The sequence below is a fragment of the Ambystoma mexicanum genome, chromosome 1q, assembly GCF_040938575.1.
Source record: "Ambystoma mexicanum isolate Mex_15411 chromosome 1q, UKY_AmexF1_1, whole genome shotgun sequence".
Taxonomy (NCBI): domain Eukaryota; kingdom Metazoa; phylum Chordata; class Amphibia; order Caudata; family Ambystomatidae; genus Ambystoma; species Ambystoma mexicanum.
Genome location: NC_090922.1, coordinates 1,531,074,513 through 1,531,093,589, shown reverse-complemented (window position 1 = coordinate 1,531,093,589; position 19,077 = coordinate 1,531,074,513).

Here is a 19,077-nt window from a genome sequence, read left to right as displayed (position 1 = left end):
AACCCCAGGTGTGAATCATAGCCTGGTCTACCCCAGGTGTGACTCGCAGCCTGGTCTACCCCAGGTGTGACTCGCAGCTTGGTCTACCCCAGGTGTGACTCGAAGCCTGGTCTACCCCAGGTGTTACTCGCAGCTTGGTCTACCCCAGGTGTGACTCGCAGCTTGGTCTACCCAGGTGTGACTCACAGCGTGGTCTACCCCAGGTGTCACTCGCAGCCTGTTCTACCCCAGGTGTGACTCACAGCTTGGTCTACCCCAGGTGTGACTCACAGCCTGGTCTACCCCAGGAGTGACTGACAGCCTGGTCTACTCCAGGTGTGACTCACAGCCTGGTCTACCCAGGTGTGACTCACAGCTTGTTCTACCCCAGGTGTGACTCACAGCCTGGTCTACCCCAGGAGTGACTCAGAGCCTGGTCTATCCCAGGTGTGACTTGCAGCCTTGTCTACCCAGGTGTGAATCATAGCCTGGTCTACCCCAGTTGTGACTCGTAGCCAGGTCGACCCCAGGTGTGACTCGCAGCTTGGTTTACCCCAGGTGTGACTCGCAGCTTGGTCTACCCCAGGTGTCACTCACAGCCTGGTCTACCCCAGGAGTGACTCACAGCCTGGTCTACCCCAGGTGTGACTCGCAGTCTTGTCTACCCAGGTGTGACTCACAGCCTGGTCTACCCCAGTTGTGACTCTTAGCCTGGTCGACCCCAGGTGTGAATCATAGCCTGATCTACCCCAGGCGTGACTCGCAGCCTGGTCTACCCCAGGTGTGACTCGCAGCCTGGTCTACCCCAGGTGTTACTCACAGCTTGGTCTACCCCAGGTGTGACTCACAGCCTGGTCTACCCCAGGTGTGACTCGCAGCTTGGTCGACCCCAGGTGTGAATCATAGCCTGGTCTACCCCAGGTGTGAATCGCAGCCTGGTCGACCCCAGGTGTGAATCATAGCCTGGTCTACCCCAGGTGTGACTCATAGCCTGGTCCACCCCAGGTGCGACTCGCAGCCTGGTCTACTGCAGCTGTGACTCCAGCCTGGTCTAGGTCTACCGTGGTCTACCCCAGATGTGACTCGCAGCCTGGTCTACCCCAGGTGTGACTCACAGCCGGGTCTGCCCCAGGTGTGACTCATAGCCTGGACTACCCCAGGTGTGACTCAAAGCCTGGTCTACCCCAGGTGTGACTCACAGCTTGGTCTACCCCAGGTGTGACTCACAGCTTGATCTACCCCAGGTTTGACTCGCAGCTTGGTCTACCCCAGGTGTGACTCACAGCCTGGTCTACCCCAGGTGTGACTCACAGCTTGGTCTACCCCAGGTGTGACTCGCAACTTGGTCCACCCCAGGAGTGACTCACAGCCTGCTCTACCCAGGTGTGAATCACAGCCTGGTCTACCCCAGGAGTGACTCACAGCCTGGTCTACCCCAGGTGTGACTTGCAGCCTGGTCGAACCCCAGGTGTGAATCATAGCCTGGTCTACCCCAGGTGTGACTCGCAGCCTGGTCTACCCCAGGTGTGACTCGCAGCTTGGTCTACCCCAGGTGTGACTCGAAGCCTGGTCTACCCCAGGTGTTACTCGCAGCTTGGTCTACCCCAGGTGTGACTCGCAGCTTGGTCTACCCAGGTGTGACTCACAGCGTGGTCTACCCCAGGTGTCACTCGCAGCCTGTTCTACCCCAGGTGTGACTCACAGCTTGGTCTACCCCAGGTGTGACTCACAGCCTGGTCTACCCCAGGAGTGACTGACAGCCTGGTCTACTCCAGGTGTGACTCACAGCCTGGTCTACCCAGGTGTGAATCATAGCCTGGTCTACCCCAGGTGTGACTCGCAGCCTGGTCGACCCCAGGTGTGAATCATAGCCTGGTCTACCCCAGGTGTGACTCGCAGCCTGGTCTACTGCAGCTGTGACTCGCAGCCTGGTCTACGTCTACTGTGGTCTACCCCAGGTGTGACTCGCAGCCTGGCCTAGGTCTACCGTGGTCTACCCCAGGTGTGACTCGCAGCCTGGTCTACCCCAGGTGTGACTCATAGCCTGGTCTACCCCAGGTGTGACTCGCAGCCTGGTCTACTGCAGCTGTGACTCGCAGCCTGGTCTAGGTCTACTGTGGTCTACCCCAGGTGTGACTCGCAGCCTGGTCTATCCCAGGTGTGACTCGCAGCCTGGTCTACCCCAGGTGTGACTCGCAGCCTGGTCTACCCCAGGTGTGACTCATAGCCTGGTCTACCCCAGGTGTGACTCGCAGCCTGGTCTACTGCAGCTGTGACTCGCAGCCTGGTCTAGGTCTACCGTGGTCTACCCCAGGTGTGACTCGCAGCCTGGTCTACCCCAGGTGTGACTCATAGCCTGGTCTATCCCAGGTGTGACTCACAGCCTGGTCTGCCCCAGGTGTGACTCATAGCCTGGTCTACACCAGGTGTGACTCAAAGCCTGGTCTACCTCAAGTGTTACTCGCAGCTTGGTCTACCCCAGGTGTGACTCACAGCTTGGTCTACCCCAGGTGTGACTCACAGCCTGGTCTACCCCAGGAGTGACTCACAGCCTGGACTACCCCAGGTGTGACTCACAGCCTGGTCTACCCAGGTGTGACTCACAGCCTGGTCTACCCAGGTGTGAATCATAGCCTGGTCTACCCCAGGAGTGACTCAAAGCATGGTCTACCCCAGGTGTGACTCGCAGCCTGGTCGACCCCAGGTGTGAATCATAGCCTGGTCTACCCCAGGTGTGACTCACAGCCTGGTCTACCGCAGGTGTGACTTGCAGCTTGGTCTACCCCAGGTGTGACTCGAAGCCTGGTCTACCCCAGGTGTTACTCGCAGCTTGGTCTACCCCAGGTGTGTCTTGCAGCTTGGTTTACCCCAGGTGTGACTCACAGCCTGGTCTACCCCAGGTGTGACTCGCAGCTTGGTCTACCCCAGGTGTGACTCGCAGCTTGGTCTACCCCAGGTGTGACTCACAGCCTGGTCTACCCAAGAGTGAGTCACAGCCTGGTCTACCCCAGGTGTGGCTCGCACCCTGGTCTTCCCCAGGTGTGACTCATAGGCTGGTCTACCCCAGGTGTGACTCAAAGCCTGGTCTACCCCAGGTGTTACTCGCAGCTTGGTCTACCCCAGGTGTGACTTGCAGCTTGGTCTACCCTAGGTGTGACTCACAGCCTGCTCTACCCCAGGTGTGACTCGCTGCCTGGTCTACTGCAGCTGTGACTCGCAGCCTGGTCTAGGTCTACCGTGGTCTACCCCAGGTGTGACTCGCAGCCTGGTCTACCCCAGGTGTGACTCATAGCCTGGTCTACCCCAGGTGTGACTCGCAGCCTGGTCTACTGCAGCTGTGACTCGCAGCCTGGTCTAGGTCTACCGTGGTCTACCCCAGGTGTGACTCGCAGCCTGGTCTACCCCAGGTGTGATTCATAGCCTGGTCTACCCCAGGTGTGACTCACAGCCTGGTCTGCCCCAGGTGTGACTCATAGCCTTGTCTATCCCAGGTGTGACTCAAAGCCTGGTCTACCCCAGGTGTTACTCGCAGCCTGGTCTACCCCAAGTGTGACTTGCAGCCTGGTCTACCCGAGGTGTGACTCGCAGCCTGGTGTACCACAGGTGTGACTCGCAGCCTGGTCTACCCCAGGTGAGATTTTCAGCCTGGTCTACCCCAGGCGCGACTCGCAGCTTGGTCTACCCCAGGTTTGACTCGCAGCCTGGTCTACCCCAGGTGTGACTCACAGCGACTCACTGCTTGGTCTACTGTGGTCTACCCCAGGTGTGGCTCGCAGCCTGGTCTACCCCAGGTGTGACTTGCAGCTTGGACTACCCCAGGTGTGACTCGCAGCCTGGTCTACCGCGGCTGTGACTCACAGCCTGGTCTACCGCAGGTGTGACTCGCAGCCTGGTCTAGGTCTACCGTGGTCTCCCCCAGGTGTGACTCGCAGCCTGGTCTACCCCAGGTGTGACTCATAGCCTGGTCTACCCCAGGTGTGACTCGCAGCCTGGTCTACTGCAGCTGTGACTCGTAGCCTGGTCTAGGTCTACCGTGGTCTATCCCAGGTGTGACTCACAGCCTGGTCTACCCCAGGTGTGACTCATAGCCTGGTCTACCCCAGGTGTGACTCACAGCCTGGTCTGCCCCAGGTGTGACTCATAGCCTGGTCTACCCCAGGTGTGACTCAAAGCCTGGTCTACCCCAGGTGTTACTCGCAGCTTGGTCTACCCCAGGTGTGACTCGCAGCTTGTTCTACCCCAGGTGTGACTCACAGCCTGGTCTACCCCAGGAGTGACTCACAGCCTGGTCTATCCCAGGTGTGACTTGCAGCCTTGTCTACCCAGGTGTGAATCATAGCCTGGTCTACCCCAGTTGTGACTCGTAGCCAGGTCGACCCCAGGTGTGACTCGCAGCTTGGTTTACCCCAGGTGTGACTCGCAGCTTGGTCTACCCCAGGTGTCACTCACAGCCTGGTCTACCCCAGGAGTGACTCACAGCCTGGTCTACCCCAGGTGTGACTCGCAGTCTTGTATACCCAGGTGTGACTCACAGCCTGGTCTACCCCAGTTGTGACTCTTAGCCTGGTCGACCCCAGGTGTGAATCATAGCCTGATCTACCCCAGGCGTGACTCGCAGCCTGGTCTACCCCAGGTGTGACTCGCAGCTTGGTCTACCCCAGGTGTGACTCGAAGCCTAGTCTACCCCAGGTGTTACTCACAGCTTGGTCTACCCCAGGTGTGACTCACAGCCTGGTCTACCCCAGGTGTGACTCACAGCTTGGTCTACCCCGGGTGTGACTCACAGCTTGGTCTACCCCGGGTGTGACTTGCAGCATGGTCTACCCCAGGTGTGACTCACAGCCTGTTCTACACCAGGTGTAACTTGCAGCTTGGTCTACCCAGGTGTGACTCGCAGCTTGGTCTACCCCAGGTGTGACTCGCAGCCTGGTCTACCCCAGGTGTGACTCGCAGCCTGGTATACCCCAGGTGTGACTCACAGCGACTCGCTGCTTGGTCTACTGTAGTCTATCCCAGGTGTGGCTCGCAGCCTGGTCTACCCCAGGTGTGACTTGCAGCTTGGACTACCCCAGGTGTGACTCGCAGCCTACCCAGGTGTGACTCGTTGCCTACCCCAGATGTGACTCGCAGCCTGGTCTACCGCGGCTGTGACTCACAGCCTGGTCTACCGCAGGTGTGACTCGCAGCCTGGTCTAGGTCTACCGTGGTCTACCCCAGGTGTGACTCGCAGCCTGGTCCACCCCAGGAGTGACTCACAGCCTGGTCTTCCCTAGGTGTGACTCGCAGCCTGGTCTACCCCAGGTGAGACTCACAGCTTGGTCTACCCCAAGTGTGACTCTCAGCTTGGTCTACCCCAGGTGTGACTCACAGCTTGGTCTACCTCGGGTGTGACTCGCAGCCTGGTCTACCACAGGTGTGACTCGCAGCCTGATCTACCCCAGGTGTGACTCACAGCCTGGTCTACCCCAGGTGTGACTCGCAGCTTGGTCTACCACAGGTGTGACTCACAGCCTGGTCTACCCTGGGTGTGACTCACAGCCTGGTCTACCCCAGGTGTGACTCGCAGCCTGGTCTACTGCAGCTGTGACTCGCAGCCTGGTCTAGGTCTACCGTGGTCTACCCCAGGTGTGACTCGCAGCCTGGTCTACCCCAGGTGTGATTCATAGCCTGGTCTACCCCAGGTGTGACTCACAGCCTGGCCTGCCCCAGGTGTGACTCATAGCCTTGTCTATCCCAGGTGTGACTCAAAGCCTGGTCTACCCCAGGTGTTACTCGCAGCCTGGTCTACCCCAAGTGTGACTTGCAGCCTGGTCTACCCGAGGTGTGACTCGCAGCCTGGTGTACCACAGGTGTGACTCGCAGCCTGGTCTACCCCAGGTGAGATTCTCAGCCTGGTCTACCCCAGGCGCGACTCGCAGCTTGGTCTACCCCAGGTTTGACTCACAGCCTGGTCTACCCCAGGTGTGACTCACAGCGACTCACTGCTTGGTCTACTGTGGTCTACCCCAGGTGTGGCTCGCAGCCTGGTCTACCCCAGGTGTGACTTGCAGCTTGGACTACCCCAGGTGTGACTCGCAGCCTACCCAGGTGTGACTCGTTGCCTTCCCCAGGTGTGACTCGCAGCCTGGTCTACCGCGGCTGTGACTCACAGCCTGGTCTACCGCAGGTGTGACTCGCAGCCTGGTCTAGGTCTACCGTGGTCTCCCCCAGGTGTGACTCGCAGCCTGGTCTACCCCAGGTGTGACTCATAGCCTGGTCTACCCCAGGTGTGACTCGCAGCTGGTCTACTGCAGCTGTGACTCGTAGCCTGGTCTAGGTCTACCGTGGTCTATCCCAGGTGTGACTCACAGCCTGGTCTACCCCAGGTGTGACTCATAGCCTGGTCTACCCCAGGTGTGACTCACAGCCTGGTCTGCCCCAGGTGTGACTCATAGCCTGGTCTACCCCAGGTGTGACTCAAAGCCTGGTCTACCCCAGTTGTTACTCACAGCTTGGTCTACCCCAGGTGTGACTCGCAGCTTGTTCTACCCCAGGTGTGACTCACAGCCTGGTCTACCCCAGGAGTGACTCAGAGCCTGGTCTATCCCAGGTGTGACTTGCAGCCTTGTCTACCCAGGTGTGAATCATAGCCTGGTCTACCCCAGTTGTGACTCGTAGCCAGGTCGACCCCAGGTGTGACTCGCAGCTTGGTTTACCCCAGGTGTGACTCACAGCCTGGTCTACCCCAGGAGTGACTCAGAGCCTGGTCTATCCCAGGTGTGACTTGCAGCCTTGTCTACCCAGGTGTGAATCATAGCCTGGTCTACCCCAGTTGTGACTCGTAGCCAGGTCGACCCCAGGTGTGACTCGCAGCTTGGTTTACCCCAGGTGTGACTCACAGCCTGGTCTACCCCAGGTGTGACTCATAGCCTGGTCTACCCCAGGTGTGACTCACAGCCTGGTCTGCCCCAGGTGTGACTCATAGCCTGGTCTACCCCAGGTGTGACTCAAAGCCTGGTCTACCCCAGTTGTTACTCACAGCTTGGTCTACCCCAGGTGTGACTCGCAGCTTGTTCTACCCCAGGTGTGACTCACAGCCTGGTCTACCCCAGGAGTGACTCAGAGCCTGGTCTATCCCAGGTGTGACTTGCAGCCTTGTCTACCCAGGTGTGAATCATAGCCTGGTCTACCCCAGTTGTGACTCGTAGCCAGGTCGACCCCAGGTGTGACTCGCAGCTTGGTTTACCCCAGGTGTGACTCGCAGCTTGGTCTACCCCAGGTGTCACTCACAGCCTGGTCTACCCCAGGAGTGACTCACAGCCTGGTCTACCCCAGGTGTGACTCGCAGTCTTGTCTACCCAGGTGTGACTCACAGCCTGGTCTACCCCAGTTGTGACTCTTAGCCTGGTCGACCCCAGGTGTGAATCATAGCCTGATCTACCCCAGGCGTGACTCGCAGCCTGGTCTACCCCAGGTGTGACTCGCAGCCTGGTCTACCCCAGGTGTTACTCACAGCTTGGTCTACCCCAGGTGTGACTCACAGCCTGGTCTACCCCAGGTGTGACTCGCAGCTTGGTCGACCCCAGGTGTGAATCATAGCCTGGTCTACCCCAGGTGTGAATCGCAGCCTGGTCGACCCCAGGTGTGAATCATAGCCTGGTCTACCCCAGGTGTGACTCATAGCCTGGTCCACCCCAGGTGCGACTCGCAGCCTGGTCTACTGCAGCTGTGACTCCAGCCTGGTCTAGGTCTACCGTGGTCTACCCCAGATGTGACTCACAGCCTGGTCTACCCCAGGTGTGACTCACAGCCGGGTCTGCCCCAGGTGTGACTCATAGCCTGGTCTACCCCAGGTGTGACTCAAAGCCTGGTCTACCCCAGGTGTGACTCACAGCTTGGTCTACCCCAGGTGTGACTCACAGCTTGATCTACCCCAGGTTTGACTCGCAGCTTGGTCTACCCCAGGTGTGACTCACAGCCTGGTCTACCCCAGGTGTGACTCACAGCTTGGTCTACCCCAGGTGTGACTCGCAACTTGGTCCACCCCAGGAGTGACTCACAGCCTGCTCTACCCAGGTGTGAATCACAGCCTGGTCTACCCCAGGAGTGACTCACAGCCTGGTCTACCCCAGGTGTGACTTGCAGCCTGGTCGAACCCCAGGTGTGAATCATAGCCTGGTCTACCCCAGGTGTGACTCGCAGCCTGGTCTACCCCAGGTGTGACTCGCAGCTTGGTCTACCCCAGGTGTGACTCGAAGCCTGGTCTACCCCAGGTGTTACTCGCAGCTTGGTCTACCCCAGGTGTGACTCGCAGCTTGGTCTACCCAGGTGTGACTCACAGCGTGGTCTACCCCAGGTGTCACTCGCAGCCTGTTCTACCCCAGGTGTGACTCACAGCTTGGTCTACCCCAGGTGTGACTCACAGCCTGGTCTACCCCAGGAGTGACTGACAGCCTGGTCTACTCCAGGTGTGACTCGCAGCCTGGTCTACCCAGGTGTGAATCATAGCCTGGTCTACCCCAGGAGTGACTCACAGCCTGGTCTACCCCAGGTGTGACTCGCAGCCTGGTCGACCCCAGGTGTGAATCATAGCCTGGTCTACCCCAGGTGTGACTCGCAGCCTGGTCTACTGCAGCTGTGACTCGCAGCCTGGTCTACGTCTACTGTGGTCTACCCCAGGTGTGACTCGCAGCCTGGCCTAGGTCTACCGTGGTCTACCCCAGGTGTGACTCGCAGCCTGGTCTACCCCAGGTGTGACTCATAGCGTGGTCTACCCCAGGTGTGACTCGCAGCCTGGTATACTGCAGCTGTGACTCGCTGCCTGGTCTAGGTCTACTGTGGTCTACCCCAGGTGTGACTCGCAGCCTGGTCTATCCCAGGTGTGACTCGCAGCCTGGTCTTCCCCAGGTGTGACTCACAGCCTGGTCTTCCCCAGGTGTGACTCATAGCCTGGCCTACCCCAGGTGTGACTCAAAGCCTGGTCTACCCCAGGTGTTACTCACAGTTTGGTCTACCCCAGGTGTGACTCGCAGCTTGGTCTACCCCAGGTGTGACTCACAGCCTGGTCTACCCCAGGTGTGACTCGCAGCTTGGTCTACCCCAGGTGTGACTCGCAGCTTCGTCTACCCCAGGTGTGACTCACAGCCTGGTCTACCCCAGGAGTGACTCACAGCCTGGTCTACCCCAGGTGTGACTCGCAGCCTTGTCTACCCAGGTGTGAATCATAGCCTGGTCTACCCCAGGAGAGACTCACAGCCTGGTCTACCCCAGGTGTGACTCGTAGCCTTGTCGACCCCAGGTGTGAATCATAGCCTGGTCTACCCCAGGTGAGACTCGCAGCCTGATTTAACGCAGGTGTGACTCGGAGCCTGTTCTAACCCAGGTGTGACTCGCAGCTTGGTCTACCCCGGGTGTGACTCGAAGCCTGGTCTACCCCAGGTGTTATTCGCAGCTTGGTCTACCCCAGGTGTGACTCGCAGCTTGGTCTACCCCAGGTGTGACTCACAGCCTGGTCTACCCCAGGTGTGACTCGTAGCCTTGTCGACCCCAGGTGTGAATCATAGCCTGGTCTACCCCAGGTGTGACTCGCAGCCTGATTTAACCCAGGTGTGACTCGCAGCCTGGTCTAACCCAGGTGTGACTCGCAGCTTGGTCTACCCCGGGTGTGACTCGAAGCCTGGTCTACCCCAGGTGTTACTCGCAGCTTGGTCTACCCCAGGTGTGACTCGCAGCTTGGTCTACCCCAGGTGTGACTCACAGCCTGGTCTACCCCAGGAGTGACTCACAGCCTGGTCTACTCCAGGTGTGACTCGCAGCCTGGTCTACCCAGGTGTGAATCATAGCCTGGTCTACCCCAGGAGTGACTCACAGCCTGGTCTACCCCAGGTGTGACTCGCAGCCTGGTCGCCCCCAGGTGTGAATCATAGCCTGGTCTACCCCAGGTGTGACTCACAGCCTGGTCTACTGCAGCTGTGACTCGCAGCGTGGTCTAGGTCTACCGTGGTCTACCCCAGGTGTGACTCGCAGCCTGGTCTATCCCAGGTGTAACTCATAGCCTGGTCTAACCAGGTGTGACTTGCAGCCTGGTCTACTGCAGCTGTGACTCGCAGCCTGGTCTAGGTCTACCGTGGTCTACCCCAGGTGTGACTCGCAGCCTGGTCTACCCCAGGTGTGACTCATAGCCTGGTCTATCCCAGGTGTGACTCGCAGCCTGGTCTACTGCAGCTGTGACTCGCAGCCTTGTCTAGGTCTACCGTGGTCTACCCCAGGTGTGACTCGCAGCCTGGTCTACCCCAGGTGTGACTCACAGCCTGGTCTACCCCAGGTGTGACTCGCAGCCTGGTCTACCCAGATGTGAATCATAGCCTGGTCTACCCCAGGAGTGACTCACAGCCTGGTCTACCCCAGGTGTGAATCATAGCCTGGTCTACCCCAGGTGTGACTCATAGCCTGGTTTTCCCCAGGTGTGACTCATAGCCTGGTCTACCCCAGGTGTGACTCGCAGCCTGGTCTACTGCAGCTGTGACTCGCAGCCTGGTCTAGGTCTACCGTGGTCTACCCCAGGTGTGACTCGCAGCCTGGTCTACCCCAGGTGTGACTCGCAGCCTGGTCTACCCCAGGTGTGATTCATAGCCTGGTCTACCCCAGGTGTGACTCACAGCCTGGTCTGCCCCAGGTGTGACTCATAGCCTTGTCTATCCCAGGTGTGACTCAAAGCCTGGTCTACCCCAGGTGTTACTCGCAGCCTGGTCTACCCCAAGTGTGACTTGCAGCCTGGTCTACCCGAGGTGTGACTCGCAGCCTGGTGTACCACAGGTGTGACTCGCAGCCTGGTCTACCCCAGGTGAGATTCTCAGCCTGGTCTACCCCAGGCGCGACTCGCAGCTTGGTCTACCCCAGGTTTGACTCGCAGCCTGGTCTACCCCAGGTGTGACTCACAGCGACTCACTGCTTGGTCTACTGTGGTCTACCCCAGGTGTGGCTCGCAGCCTGGTCTACCCCAGGTGTGACTTGCAGCTTGGACTACCCCAGGTGTGACTCGCAGCCTACCCAGGTGTGACTCGTTGCCTACCCCAGGTGTGACTCGCAGCCTGGTCTACCGCGGCTGTGACTCACAGCCTGGTCTACCGCAGGTGTGACTCGCAGCCTGGTCTAGGTCTACCGTGGTCTCCCCCAGGTGTGACTCGCAGCCTGGTCTACCGCGGCTGTGACTCACAGCCTGGTCTACCGCAGGTGTGACTCGCAGCCTGGTCTAGGTCTACCGTGGTCTCCCCCAGGTGTGACTCGCAGCCTGGTCTACCCCAGGTGTGACTCATAGCCTGGTCTACCCCAGGTGTGACTCGCAGCCTGGTCTACTGCAGCTGTGACTCGTAGCCTGGTCTAGGTCTACCGTGGTCTATCCCAGGTGTGACTCACAGCCTGGTCTACCCCAGGTGTGACTCATAGCCTGGTCTACCCCAGGTGTGACTCACAGCCTGGTCTGCCCCAGGTGTGACTCATAGCCTGGTCTACCCCAGGTGTGACTCAAAGCCTGGTCTACCCCAGGTGTTACTCACAGCTTGTTCTACCCCAGGTGTGACTCACAGCCTGGTCTACCCCAGGAGTGACTCATAGCCTGGTCTATCCCAGGTGTGACTTGCAGCCTTGTCTACCCAGGTGTGAATCATAGCCTGGTCTACCCCAGTTGTGACTCGTAGCCAGGTCGACCCCAGGTGTGACTCGCAGCTTGGTTTACCCCAGGTGTGACTCGCAGCTTGGTCTACCCCAGGTGTCACTCACAGCCTGGTCTACCCCAGGAGTGACTCACAGCCTGGTCTACCCCAGGTGTGACTCACAGCGACTCACTGCTTGGTCTACTGTGGTCTACCCCAGGTGTGGCTCGCAGCCTGGTCTACCCCAGGTGTGACTTGCAGCTTGGACTACCCCAGGTGTGACTCGCAGCCTACCCAGGTGTGACTCGTTGCCTACCCCAGGTGTGACTCGCAGCCTGGTCTACCGCGGCTGTGACTCACAGCCTGGTCTACCGCAGGTGTGACTCGCAGCCTGGTGTAGGTCTACCATGGTCTCCCCCAGGTGTGACTCGCAGCCTGGTCTACCCCAGGTGTGACTCATAGCCTGGTCTACCCCAGGTGTGACTCGCAGCCTGGTCTACTGCAGCTGTGACTCGTAGCCTGGTCTAGGTCTACCGTGGTCTATCCCAGGTGCAACTCACAGCCTGGTCTACCCCAGGTGTGACTCATAGCCTGGTCTACCCCAGGTGTGACTCACAGCCTGGTCTGCCCCAGGTGTGACTCATAGCCTGGTCTACCCCAGGTGTGACTCAAAGCCTGGTCTACCCCAGGTGTTACTCACAGCTTGGTCTACCCCAGGTGTGACTCGCAGCTTGTTCTACCCCAGGTGTGACTCACAGCCTGGTCTACCCCAGGAGTGACTCAGAGCCTGGTCTATCCCAGGTGTGACTTGCAGCCTTGTCTACCCAGGTGTGAATCATAGCCTGGTCTACCCCAGTTGTGACTCGTAGCCAGGTCGACCCCAGGTGTGACTCGCAGCTTGGTTTACCCCAGGTGTGACTCGCAGCTTGGTCTACCCCAGGTGTCACTCACAGCCTGGTCTACCCCAGGAGTGACTCACAGCCTGGTCTACCCCAGGTGTGACTCGCAGTCTTGTCTACCCAGGTGTGACTCACAGCCTGGTCTACCCCAGTTGTGACTCTTAGCCTGGTCGACCCCAGGTGTGAATCATAGCCTGATCTACCCCAGGCGTGACTCGCAGCCTGGTCTACCCCAGGTGTGACTCGCAGCTTGGTCTACCCCAGGTGTGACTCGAAGCCTAGTCTACCCCAGGTGTTACTCACAGCTTGGTCTACCCCAGGTGTGACTCACAGCCTGGTCTACCCCAGGTGTGACTCGCAGCTTGGTCGACCCCAGGTGTGAATCATAGCCTGGTCTACCCCAGGTGTGAATCGCAGCCTGGTCGACCCCAGGTGTGAATCATAGCCTGGTCTACCCCAGGTGTGACTCATAGCCTGGTCCACCCCAGGTGCGACTCGCAGCCTGGTCTACTGCAGCTGTGACTCCAGCCTGGTCTAGGTCTACCGTGGTCTACCCCAGATGTGACTCGCAGCCTGGTCTACCCCAGGTGTGACTCACAGCCGGGTCTGCCCCAGGTGTGACTCATAGCCTGGTCTACCCCAGGTGTGACTCAAAGCCTGGTCTACCCCAGGTGTGACTCACAGCTTGGTCTACCCCAGGTGTGACTCACAGCTTGGTCTACCCCAGGTTTGACTCGCAGCTTGGTCTACCCCAGGTGTGACTCACAGCCTGGTCTACCCCATGTGTGACTCACAGCTTGGTCTACCCCAGGTGTGACTTGCAACTTGGTCCACCCCAGGAGTGACTCACAGCCTGCTCTACCCAGGTGTGAATCACAGCCTGGTCTACCCCAGGAGTGACTCACAGCCTGGTCTACCCCAGGTGTGACTTGCAGCCTGGTCGAACCCCAGGTGTGAATCATAGCCTGGTCTACCCCAGGTGTGACTCGCAGCCTGGTCTACCCCAGGTGTGACTCGCAGCTTGGTCTACCCCAGGTGTGACTCGAAGCCTGGTCTACCCCAGGTGTTACTCGCAGCTTGGTCTACCCCAGGTGTGACTCGCAGCTTGGTCTACCCCAGGTGTGACTCACAGCGTGGTCTACCCCAGGTGTCACTCGCAGCCTGTTCTACCCCAGGTGTGACTCACAGCTTGGTCTACCCCAGGTGTGACTCACAGCCTGGTCTACCCCAGGAGTGACTGACAGCCTGGTCTACTCCAGGTGTGACTCGCAGCCTGGTCTACCCAGGTGTGAATCATAGCCTGGTCTACCCCAGGAGTGACTCACAGCCTGGTCTACCCCAGGTGTGACTCGCAGCCTGGTCGACCCCAGGTGTGAATCATAGCCTGGTCTACCCCAGGTGTGACTCGCAGCCTGGTCTACTGCAGCTGTGACTCGCAGCCTGGTCTACGTCTACTGTGGTCTACCCCAGGTGTGACTCGCAGCCTGGCCTAGGTCTACCGTGGTCTACCCCAGGTGTGACTCGCAGCCTGGTCTACCCCAGGTGTGACTCATAGCCTGGTCTACCCCAGGTGTGACTCGCAGCCTGGTCTACTGCAGCTGTGACTCGCAGCCTGGTTTAGGTCTACTGTGGTCTACCCCAGGTGTGACTCGCAGCCTGGTCTATCCCAGGTGTGACTCGCAGCCTGGTCTACCCCAGGTGTGACTCACAGCCTGGTCTTCCCCAGGTGTGACTCATAGCCTGGCCTACCCCAGGTGTGACTCAAAGCCTGGTCTACCCCAGGTGTTACTCACAGTTTGGTCTACCCCAGGTGTGACTCGCAGCTTGGTCTACCCCAGGTGTGACTCACAGCCTGGTCTACCCCAGGTGTGACTCGCAGCTTGGTCTACCCCAGGTGTGACTCGCAGCTTGGTCTACCCCAGGTGTGACTCACAGCCTGGTCTACCCCAGGAGTGACTCACAGCCTGGTCTACCCCAGGTGTGACTCGCAGCCTTGTCTACCCAGGTGTGAATCATAGCCTGGTCTACCCCAGGAGAGACTCACAGCCTGGTCTACCCCAGGTGTGACTCGTAGCCTTGTCGACCCCAGGTGTGAATCATAGCCTGGTCTACCCAAGGTGTGACTCGCAGCCTGATTTAACGCAGGTGTGACTCGGAGCCTGTTCTAACCCAGGTGTGACTCGCAGCTTGGTCTACCCCGGGTGTGACTCGAAGCCTGGTCTACCCCAGGTGTTATTCGCAGCTTGGTCTACCCCAGGTGTGACTCGCAGCTTGGTCTACCCCAGGTGTGACTCACAGCCTGGTATACCCCAGGTGTGACTCGTAGCCTTGTCGACCCCAGGTGTGAATCATAGCCTGGTCTACCCTAGGTGTGACTCGCAGCCTGATTTAACCCAGGTGTGACTCGCAGCCTGGTCTAACCCAGGTGTGACTCGCAGCTTGGTCTACCCCGGGTGTGACTCGAAGCCTGGTCTACCCCAGGTGTTACTCGCAGCTTGGTCTACCCCAGGTGTGACTCGCAGCTTGGTCTACCCCAGGTGTGACTCACAGCCTGGTCTACCCCAGGTGTGACTCGCAGCTTGCTCTACCCCAGGTGTGACTCGCAGCTTGTTCTACCCCAGGTGTGACTCACAGCCTGGTCTACCCCAGGAGTGACTCACAGCCTGGTCTACCCCAGGTGTGACTTGCAGCCTTGTCTACCCAGGTGTGAATCATAGCCTGGTCTACCCCAGGAGTGACTCACAGCCTGGTCTACCCCAGGTGTGACTCGTAGCCTGGTCGACCACAGGTGTGAATCATAGCCTGGTCTACCCCAGGTGTGACTGGCAGCCTGATTTAACCCAGGTGTGACTCAAAGCCTGGTCTACCCCAGGTGTTACTCGCAGCTTGGTCTACCCCAGGTGTGACTCGCAGCTTGTCCTACCCCAGGTGTGACTCACAGCCTGGTCTACCCCAGGTGTGACTCGCAGCTTGGTCTACCCCAGGTGTGACTCGCAGCTTGGTCTATCCCAGGTGTGACTCACAGCCTGGTCTACCTCAGGAGTGACTGACAGCCTGGTCTACCCCAGGTGTGACTCGCAGTCTGGTCTACCCAGATGTGAATCATAGCCTGGTCTACCCCGGGAGTGACTCACAGCCTGGTCTACCCCAGGTGTGACTCGCAGCCTGGTCGACCCCAGGTGTGAATCATAGCCTGGTCTACCCCAGGTGTGACTCATAGCCTGGTTTTCCCCAGGTGTGACTCGCAGCCTGGTCTACTGCAGCTGTGACTCGCAGCCTGGTCTGGGTCTACCGTGGTCTACCCCAGGTGTGACTGAAAGCCTGGTCTACCCCAGGTGCGACTCATAGCCTGGTCTACCCCAGGTATGACTCACAGGATGGTCTGCCCCAGGTGTGACTCAAAGCCTGGTCTACCCCAGGTGTTACTCGCAGCTTGGTCTATCCCAGGTGTGACTCACAGCCTGGTCTAGCCCAGATGTGACTCGCAGCTTGGTCTACCCTAGGTGTGACTCGCAGCTTGGTCTACCTCAGGTGTGACTCACAGCCTGGTCTACCCCAGGAGTGACTCACAGCCGGTCTACCCCAGGTGTGACTCGCAGCCTGGTCTACCCCAGGTGCAAATCATAGCTTGGTCTACCCCAGGAGTGACTCACAGCCTGGTCTACCCCAGGTGTGACTGACTCGCAGCGTAGTCGACCCCAGGTGTGAATCATAGCCTGGTCTACCCCAGGTGTGACTCGCAGCCTGATCTACCCCAGGCGTGACTCGCAGCCTGGTTTACCCCAGGTGTGACTCACAGCTTGGTGTACCCCAAGTGTGACTCGCAGCCTGGTCTTCCCCAGGTGTGATTCATAGCCTGGTCTACCCCAGGTGTGACTCGCAGCCTCGTCTACTGCAGCTGTGACTCGCAGCCTGGTCTAGGTCTACCGTGGTCTACCCCAGGTGTGACTCGCAGCCTGGTCTACCCCAGGTGTGACTCATAGCCTGGTCTACCCCAGGTGTGACTCACAGCCTGGTCTGCCCCAGGTGTGACTCACAGCCTGGTCTGCCCCAGGTGTGACTCATAGCCTTGTCTACCCCAGGTGTGACTCAAAGCCTGGTCTACCCCAGGTGTGACTTGTAGCATGGTCTACCCGAGGTGTGACTCGCAGCCTGGTGTACCACAGGTGTGACTCGAAGCCTGGTCTACCCCAGGTGTGATTCTCAGCCTGGTCTACCCCAGGCGTGACTCACAGCTTGGTCTACCCCAGGTGTGACTCGCAGCGACTCGCTGCTTGGTCTACCGTGGTCTACCCCAGGTGTGGCTCGCAGCCTGGTCTACCCCAGGTGCGACTTGCAGCTTGGACTACCCAGGTGTGACTCGCAGCCTACCCAGGTGTGACTCGTTGCCTACCCCAGGTGTGACTCGCAGCCTGGTCTACCGCGGCTGTGACTCACAGCTTGGTCTACCCCGGGTGTGACTTGCAGCATGGTCTACCCCAGGTATGACTCACAGCCTGGTCTACACCAGGTGTAACTCGCAGCTTGGTCTACCCAGGGGTGACTCGCAGCTTGGTCTACCCAAGGTGTGACTCGCAGCCTGGTCTACCCCAGGTGTGACTCGCAGCCTGGTCTACCCCAGGTGTGACTCACAGCGACTCGCTGCTTGGTCTACTGTGGTCTACCCCAGGTGTGGCTCGCAGCCTGGACTACCCCAGGTGTGACTTGCAGCTTGGACTACCCCAGGTGTGACTCGCAGCCTACCCAGGTGTGACTCGTTGCCTACCCCAGGAGTGACTCGCAGCCTGGTCTACCGCGGCTCGACTCACAGCCTGGTCTACCGCAGGTGTGACTCGCAGCCTGGTCTAGACTCGCAGCTTGGTCTACCACAGGTGTGACTCACAGCCTGGTCTACCCCAGGTGTGACTCGCAGCCTGGTCTACCCAGATGTGAATCATAGCCTGGTCTACCCCAGGAGTGACTCACAGCCTGGTCTACCCCAGGTGTGAATCATAGCCTGGTCTACCCCAGGTGTGACTCATAGCCTGGTTTTCCCCAGGTGTGACTCATAGCCTGGTCTACCCCAGGTGTGACTCGCAGCCTGGTCTACTGCAGCTGTGACTCGCAGCCTGGTCTAGGTCTACCGTGGTCTACCCCAGGTGTGACTCGCAGCCTGGTCTACCCCAGGTGTGACTCGCAGCCTGGTCTACCCCAGGTGTGATTCATAGCCTGGTCTACCCCAGGTGTGACTCACAGCCTGGTCTGCCCCAGGTGTGACTCATAGCCTTGTCTATCCCAGGTGTGACTCAAAGCCTGGTCTACCCCAGGTGTTACTCTCAGCCTGGTCTACCCCAAGTGTGACTTGCAGCCTGGTCTACCCGAGGTGTGACTCGCAGCCTGGTGTACCACAGGTGTGACTCGCAGCCTGGTCTACCCCAGGTGAGATTCTCAGCCTGGTCTACCCCAGGCGCGACTCGAAGCTTGGTCTACCCCAGGTTTGACTCGCAGCCTGGTCTACCCCAGGTGTGACTCACAGCGACTCACTGCTTGGTCTACTGTGGTCTACCCCAGGTGTGGCTCGCAGCCTGGTCTACCCCAGGTGTGACTTGCAGCTTGGACTACCCCAGGTGTGACTCGCAGCCTACCCAGGTGTGACTCGTTGCCTACCCCAGGTGTGACTCGCAGCCTGGTCTACCGCGGCTGTGACTCACAGCCTGGTCTACCGCAGGTGTGACTCGCAGCCTGGTCTAGGTCTACCGTGGTCTCCCCCAGGTGTGACTCGCAGCCTGGTCTACCCCAGGTGTGACTCATAGCCTGGTCTACCCCAGGTGTGACTCGCAGCCTGGTCTACTGCAGCTGTGACTCGTAGCCTGGTCTAGGTCTACCGTGGTCTATCCCAGGTGTGACTCACAGCCTGGTCTACCCCAGGTGTGACTCATAGCCTGGTCTACCCCAGGTGTGACTCACAGCCTGGTCTGCCCCAGGTGTGACTCATAGCCTGGTCTACCCCAGGTGTGACTCAAAGCCTGGTCTACCCCAGGTGTTACTCACAGCTTGGTCTACCCCAGGTGTGACTCGCAGCTTGTTCTACCCCAGGTGTGACTCACAGCCTGGTCTACCCCAGGAGTGACTCAGAGCCTGGTCTATCCCAGGTGTGACTTGCAGCCTTGTCTACCCAGGTGTGAATCATAGCCTGGTCTACCCCAGTTGTGACTCGTAGCCAGGTCGACCCCAGGTGTGACTCGCAGCTTGGTTTACCCCAGGTGTGACTCGCAGCTTGGTCTACCCCAGGTGTCACTCACAGCCTGGTCTACCCCAGGAGTGACTCACAGCCTGGTCTACCCCAATTGTGACTCACAGCGACTCACTGCTTGGTCTACTGTGGTCTACCCCAAGTGTGGCTCGCAGCCTGGTCTACCCCAGGTGTGACTTGCAGCTTGGACTACCCCAGGTGTTACTCGCAGCCTACCCAGGTGTGACTCGTTGCCTACCCCAGGTGTGACTCGCAGCCTGGTCTACCGCGGCTGTGACTCACAGCCTGGTCTACCGCAGGTGTGACTCGCAGCCTGGTCTAGGTCTACCGTGGTCTC